Consider the following 6121-nt stretch of genomic DNA (forward strand, 5'->3'; position numbering starts at 1 on the left):
GACATTTGGAAGGAAAAAATATTCCTAGGAATGCTCCCTTTTTGAAATAAAATTTCTGTTCAGGTAATGCAGTTGCATTTAAACGAAATAGTTATAATAATAACTGTAACCTAGTGTTCAATTTTAAATTTTTAATTTTTTTCTTTTTTATGTTTCAAATCTTTACATGCATCTAGGCAATAATTCACGAGCGGGAAAAAAGAAATCTGAAGACACTAAGTAAAGAACAAATGATTCGTCCATTATCCTTTTCTATTCGACTCAATCACTCTCACTAAAACTAACGTAGCAAATGTCTTAGAGTCTGATCACGTTCAAAATATTCCTATACGAACAAGTTTTGTTTTCCTATAGTAAGATAAAAATATATGTATAAAAATGATATCAGGGGAAATGAAGATGCCCGCTTGAAACCATACAAGATCAGTAGGAAAGCTGTTATGGACTTGTGAAAGATCTATTACAATCACTGTCTGTTATTATAGAATTTTGCAGTTGAAAAAAAAATGATCAACATTATTTTACTTGAATATACTATTTACCCATTAAACACGAAGCCAAAGTCTCAATAGCACCCAGTGACCCTGTGCAGAAATGAACTGAAGCGCTGGTGTGGTTTAGCTAGGCTGACACTTGCACGATTCTGTGGCATGCATTGGCGCGACTCGAGTCGTGCCAGTGCGCAAACTAGTCGTAAACTGACGTGAAGTGTGTGTAAACCCATCGTGACAGTGTGCCATGTTGGAACGAGAATTTTGAAATGTTCAAAATTTTGGTCACGACAAAATTTCGCGACCGGGTCGTGAGCTATGCGCAAACTGTTTGTGAACTCGTCGTGACCTCTTCGGGACGATGCAGGAGGATGGGTGCCAGTGCGTGGCAGTGCGCGCCTGCCACAACTGTGACGAACTGCCATGACTGTCACGAAATGCCACGAATAGTTTACGAACAGCTCACATCAAGTTTAACGAGTAGTTCACGACATGTTCACGAATTGGCGCACGTCGCAGCGTTGCCGTGCCTTCCCACTGACACGGTCACGTGTACTTCATGCATTGATGGCATGAGCAGTTCACGACTAGTTTATGCACTTCACGAACAGTTTGCGCATGGCATGAGCAGTTCACGAACAGTTCACGAGCAGTTCATGACTACGGGACAGTGGCGCTCGCGTCGTTGTGGGGGTATATATTTGGCTTCCTGGACACTGCTCGCCATTCCAGAGATCGCCAGCGAAGAGACAACTTATATCACAGAGACGACATGCCTAAAACAAAGAAGACATGAGGAAAAGCAAAGCAGAGAAGGCCAGAAGCCGACTGGCCAGAGGCAGTGACCGCTGAGAGAGATCATTCCCCTCAGTCATCCATATCAAGTGTCGATGTTATTCCGGAGACACAGCAGGATCCACACAAAAGCCAGAACAATCCAAAAATGACCAGGGGCTGGGGAGGCCCCCTTTTTATATGGCATGCCCAAGTCGGCACGACACCGTCCGAATTGCGCAAACTCATCGTGCCAATGCGGGAAGCGTGTAAACTATGCGTAAGCTATGCGCAAACTATGCATGAACTTGTCGTGCTAGTTCGTGTTAATGTGGACACTGATAGGCACACATTCGTGAACTATTCGTGAACTCACCGTGAACTATGCATGAACTAGTCGTGAACAGTGTGGTAGCCTCCCAGTTCATGCCCCAAAATTGTGGCCAAAAGTCGTGCAAGTGTCAGCTTAGCTTTAGAGGGGAGAATCGAAAACCTTTGGCAACTGTTACTACATCAACAGACTACAGCTATATATGCTGTGCTGATCAATCCTTCTTCTTCTGTTGATTGCCGGCCACCTTCCAATCCCTACTTATAGTGGTGGACAGATTTCAGTAGGTTTAATAGACGAGTTGGCATGCTATAAATCCTGATCTTACTTTAGAATTGAGAATTACGGGATTTTAACATGTTTTGGGAACTATTCATATTCCTGGAGTACAAATCGATTATAGGTAGATATTTATAGGTGCAAGCTCTTCGCACTCAAGTTTCCGATGTCTTCAAACAGCCAGAAAGTTGAAAGTGATTGATAATGCAGACATTATTTTTTTTACCAATTGCGTGATTAGGGAATAGGCATCTAGATTTCACTATTTTTTTTTATTTATTTATTAAGGCTTGAATACTGCCAAGAACAGTAGTTGTGTAAGTGCAACATTTCGCTGTTACAATATTATGTAACTATTGTATAGTGAGGTAGCGTACATCTCGACTGCCTTTGCATTAATAGAGCTTGATTATATGCATAAAGGACTTTAACCCAAGACCTTATGATATGCTGTAGCTAACGTAAACAGTAATGCCAAATAACATTCAATCAGTCAATCGCTCATCTACGAAACCTCTCATAGAATTGTGATCGTCTGAATTACATGACTATTTTGAGGATCTCATCGCTTTGATGTTTTTAAATTTGGTGCCATGGTCATTTACCTTGTCATTCAATAAAGTTTTAGACAAATTAGTTTGAACTTTGCTCTACATAGGAACCTTGAATTAATAATTTTCAGCTACCTTTGTATCCTATATGGAATTTCAGGTTTTGAAATAGGATATATAATAAACATTACTGTCATACATTTGGTTATGGTGTATCTTTATTCAACACACACACACACACACCACAAAGTTTCTGCAATATCTGCAAGAATACTCTGTACCTACACCTTGGAAAAACTATAATTGTTCTAATTCCTAAAAAGGAAGACACAAAAGACCTGAAAAATTACAGCTCAGTGAGTTTACTCCCAGTGATATATAGAATATTTATAAAGATCATATCAAGCAAAATACAAAGACAGGTAGACTTTAATCAACCAATAGAGCAAGCTGGCTTTAGAAGCGGGTGTTCAACAACTTACATATCCATGTAATTAACCAGCTAATGAAAAAGTCAACTGAGTATGACAAACCAATATGTATCGCATATAAAGACTGTGAGAAAGCTTTTGATTCTGTCAAACTTCAGCAGTAATAAAAGCCCTTCAAAGGCAAGGAATAGATGAATTTTATGTTAGAACATTTAAAGATATCAATATGGGAAGTGCAGCAATCCTAAAACTACATAAAGATAGTGATAACATTCTAATTGAGAAATGAGTTAGACAGGTGAGATGAGTCTCCCTGTTTAACCCCTTTCTCAATCGGAATTTTCTCTCTATTTTTATGTAGCTCTAGGAGTATTTTACTGTTCTATCCATATAGATATCTTCAAGTGCTCTAACATAAAATTCATCTATTCCTTGCTTTTGAAGGGCGTTCATTACTGCTGAAGTTTAGACAGATTCAAAAGCTTTCACATGTACTATAATTGACATACATGGGGTTTGGCATACTGAGTTGAGTTTTGCATTAGCTGGTTAATTACATGGATGTGGTAAGTTGTTGAATACCTAATTCTAAAGCCTGCTTGCCCTCTGGGTTGATTAAAGGCTAGCTGTCCTTCTATTAGGCATAACGTGATCTTTGTAGATATCTTATAAGAGAGTAAACTTATTGAGCAGTAATTTTTCAGGACTTTTGTGTCTCCCTTTTTCTGAATTAGTATAATGATAGTTTTTTAATCTGTAAATATAGAACATTGTTGCAGACATTTTGGTAACAGCGAGTTTTACTACTATGAAATCTTCTTCATCTATTATTAAATCAATTATTAAGCCATCTTCTGCTGCTTTGCATCTTTTCATGTCTTTTAATGTTTCTTTCGTTTTCCTACTGTTACTTTTGGTACCCGCTCAGGTGTTTCATTGTTTCTATTGGCAAAGTTATTTCTTAAATCCATATTGTATAGCATTGTATAGAAATCATGTGCAATTTTTAGAACCATCTGTTTTGTTGGTATTTTCATTTGCATTCTTTAAAGCAAATATCTGTTGGTGTCCTGTTCCAAGTCTTCTTTTCATTAACATTATGCTTCTTCCTTTCTTTAACGTTTCCTCCATTTTGGTGTGATTGTGTTCATTTTTTGGATAGTTCTGTTAATTCTACCTCATCTTTCTTAGATATTACGATCATTTCCAATCCTTTATAATTTTCTCGTATTTTCTGATAGTTTCCATTTATCTTATTTAGGAATCTTTCCACCTATCTCTTGTGCCGATTCCATTACAAATTTTGCTAAATTACTATTATTGTCTTCTTTATATATATATATATATATATATATATATATATATATATATATATATATATATATATATATATATATATATATTATATATATATACATATATATATATATGAATATATATACATATATATATATATATATATATATATATATATATATATATATATATATATATATATATATATATATATATATATATATATATATATATATATATATATATACACACACACATACATGGGTAGATTCCGCTGTAGCCTGCTCAATGTAGTTTTCACTACCAAATTTTCAACTAAGACGCAAAACAGCAACCAATTAAGTCCTGACCTGACAACGATTATGCAATATCATTTTGTAGAGTAAATCTTTTTAAACATTATATACAAAATTAGTACGTACCGCGTGCTTTTATGGAAAAGGATATAGTGATCTTAGCCTACTTGTCAGGTAAATACTATGTTCCAATAATCAAATTAGAAAAATAATTGTGAACATTCAAAATTATATTAGATATCTGTAGGGGGGAAATAATAAAGAAGAAAATTATTGCTATATAGGCATTTGAATGACCCCCTTATCATACTCGTGTGCATTGGTGTTATTTTCTTTCACTCCAAGTATATACAACATTCATAAAATTAAGGGAGCCTTACATAATTTGTGTTTCTTATCACTTTGAGAATTGAGTTGCCTATCATTTCTTGTGTGCCATTTTTCATCCTGTACATGATTAAGCAATTTCAATCGAAGATGTTTTCATAGTTGATTATCTGCATCTGTGCATATTCCCAGAGCTTGAAACCACAGGTAACGGTCGGTCATATTGTTACTTTCTAAAGTCTGTTAATTTCACAACTGTACATGGTTTTGTTTTTGTACTTTAACCTTTCACTGCAAATTTCGTTATTCACTTGGTACTTGTGGTGCTAAATTAAAATTTTTCTTCACTAAACTGATAATTTTTCTTCCAAATAATTAGTTGTAGACTACAAATTTATAGTTATTTGTTATTTTGATAGTGTGCACCGGCCAATTTTATGGAAAGTCCTGTGTTAGTATGGAATTCCTCTTAAATATATAAATTTGATTAAGTCTGTTCATGAGCATAGCAAGTGCAAAGTTAATGTTAGTGGAGTCTTGTCAAATGAATTTCCAGTGAAAAGCGGAGTACTCCAAGGAAATGTGTTGTCACCTATGTTGTTTATCTTTCTCATGAATTTTGTAATGCTTAGAACAGTCGGAGATGGTGGAGAAGGATTGGACTGGATTGGTGATAGGAATTTAGCAGACCTAGATTATGCTGATGATGCTGTCCTTGCTAGCAGAACACTACAGGATTTGTAATGCTTGCTTACCAGAATGCATGAAATATCACACGAGGTTGAACTTAATATAAATAGAAGAAAGACAGATGATGATAACGGAGTATGCAATGGAAGATGAAATATCATTGGAAGGAGAAAGGATTGATGAGGTAGAATTATTCAAGTATTTAGGAACTATGATCTCCAATACAGGGTCTTTAGAATTAGAGTTTAGTGAGAGACTGAAAAAAAGCAAATCAGACAATGGCTAGGTTAAGTAAAATTTGGAAATCAAATCCGTGAAATTACATATAAAAAATCGGACTATATATCAGTTTAGTTAGATTGGTGTTACTGTATGGACATGAGTCATAGTATGACAATAAAACAATCTCCAATAAATTTAGTAGATTTGAGAACAAAGCCCTCAGAAGGATATTGGGAGTTAAATGGCAGGACAAGATTAGAAATGAAACTATAAGAGAGATTACTCGAGTGCCATATGCGGATGAGATCATGATGAGGGGTAGATGGAGATGGTTTGGGCATGCTCTTCGCACTCCCCAGGAGAGATTAGTTCACCAAACGCTCAGCTGGGCTCCACAAGGCGCTAAAAGAGTTGGAAGATCAAGGCCTACATG

This window comes from Palaemon carinicauda, chromosome 4 (genome assembly GCF_036898095.1).
Source record: "Palaemon carinicauda isolate YSFRI2023 chromosome 4, ASM3689809v2, whole genome shotgun sequence".
In the NCBI taxonomy this organism is placed as follows: domain Eukaryota; kingdom Metazoa; phylum Arthropoda; class Malacostraca; order Decapoda; family Palaemonidae; genus Palaemon; species Palaemon carinicauda.